The sequence below is a fragment of the Solanum stenotomum genome, chromosome 5 (assembly GCF_019186545.1).
Source record: "Solanum stenotomum isolate F172 chromosome 5, ASM1918654v1, whole genome shotgun sequence".
NCBI classification, from domain to species: Eukaryota; Viridiplantae; Streptophyta; class Magnoliopsida; order Solanales; family Solanaceae; genus Solanum; species Solanum stenotomum.
The window spans coordinates 25,604,733-25,606,922 of record NC_064286.1 but is presented as its reverse complement, the minus strand read 5'-3'; positions in this window follow the sequence as shown (position 1 = coordinate 25,606,922).

Sequence of the window (2,190 nt, the reverse complement as noted above, 5' to 3'; positions counted from 1 at the left end):
TTCAAACCACATCTTTCTTTGATGAAATGTATCACTGATCTCAACCATACGCATTCTCTACCTGCTTCATGAATAGCTATTTTCTTAGTTTGATTTGAAGAAGTAGAGACAATGGACTTCTTGGTAGATCGCCATGATATATCAATACCTTCGTATCTGAACAACTAGCGTATTTGAGTTTGAGCTTTATGTAGGTCAGATAAATAACTTGTATGACCAACAAGATGTGCACTATCTTTGTTAGTATAAAATAAAGCAATATCACTGGGTCCCTTTAGATATCACAATATATGTTTAATTTCGTTCCAATGTCTTTGTATAGGGGAAGAACTATATCTTGCTAACAAATTAACATAAGATGCTATGTAAGACCTCGTAGTACTAACAAGATACATAAGTGCACCAATGGAACTAAGATAATGTACTTCAGGACTAAGAGGTTCGTCATTCTCTTCTTGAGGTTGGAACAAGTCTTTACTCACTTCAAGTGATCGAACAACTATTGTAGTACTTAATGGATGTGCTTTTTCCATGTAATATTATTTTAGAAATTTCTCAGTATAGGTAGGTTGATAGACGAAGTCCCCGTTTGCTAATTACTCAATTTGCAGACGAAGACAAAGTTGTCTTTCCAAGGTCTTTCATCTCAAATTCTTTCTTTAGATATTCAATTATCTTTTGGACCTCTTCTGAAGTTGCAATGAGATTAATGCCATCAACATAAATAATAAGAATAAAAATCCTGATGTTGTTTTCATGATAAAAATACAAGGACAAATGACATCATTTATATAATCTTCTTTTATCAAGTACTCACTGAGGCGATTATACTACATGTGCCCTGATTTCTTTAAACCATATAATGACTTTTGCAATCTGATTAAATACACTTTCGGAGATTTTGAACAATATGCTTCAGGCATTCTAAATTTTTCAGGGACTTTCACATAAATTTTATTATCAAGTGAACCGTAAAGATCAGTTGTAATTACATCCATCAAATGTATTTCAAGATTTTCATGTACAACTAAATCAATGATATATCGAAAAGTTTTTGCATCCATAGTCGACGAATATGTTTCTTCATAGTTGACTCCGGTTCATTAAGAAAATCCTTGTTCAACAAGGCTTGTCTTGTATCTTACAATTTCATTTCTCTCATTACGTTTTCATACAAAGTCCCATTTATAGCCAACTAATTTTACATTATCAAGTGTTTGGACTAATGGTCCAAAAACCTCACGTTTAGCAAGTGAATTTAATTTTGATTAAATTGCGTCTTTCCATTTTGACCAATCACATCTTTGTCAACATTCTTCGACATAGAGAGGTTCAAGATACTCACTGCCTTGCATAATGATAAGTGCAAGGTTATATGAAAAAATATTACCCACCATTATTTTGATCGATTAAACTTTATCCCATTTTAAGAAGATATTATTCATAATTCTTCATTCACTTGAGACTCAGGATCACTGATTTCTTCAAAAATATTAGAATTGACCAGATCTTGAATCTCTTCATGGGATTCTTTTATAGCGTCATTTTTCACTCTTCTTTATCTATGATATTTATCCTTTGAAACTAATGGTCTACTGCGCATATGAGATTTAGAAGCTATGACACTATTAGATGGTCCTGTTGGAACATCAATTAGAATAGGCACATTCTCTGCATGAATATGCGACTTAGTTATCCTTTTCAAATTAGGAAATGCGTCTGACATTTCATTTGCTATATTCTGCAAATGGATGATCTTTGGGACCTCCTTTTCACATATTCGAGAATGTGGATCGAAATGAGATAATGATGAAAATTTCCATGCAATTTCTCTTTTAAGTTCTTTTTTCTCTCCCCTAATTGTGGAAAATTTGTTTCATCAAATCGACAATCTGAAAATCTTACAATGAATAAATCTCCTGTCAATGACTCAAGTTAGTGATTTATGGAAGGTGAATCAAAAAATATATTCCTAACCTTCTTTGGGGGTCCATATTAGTGCGTTGTGATGGTGCTACTTGCACATATATAACACATCCAAAAATTCTTATATGAACAATATTTGGTTCATGACCAAACCCTTATTGTGACGGAGAGTATTTATTATATTGAGTTGATCTAATATGAACAAGTGATGCTCCATGTAAGATATAATGACCCCAAATGGAAGTGGACAACTTTGTTTTCATA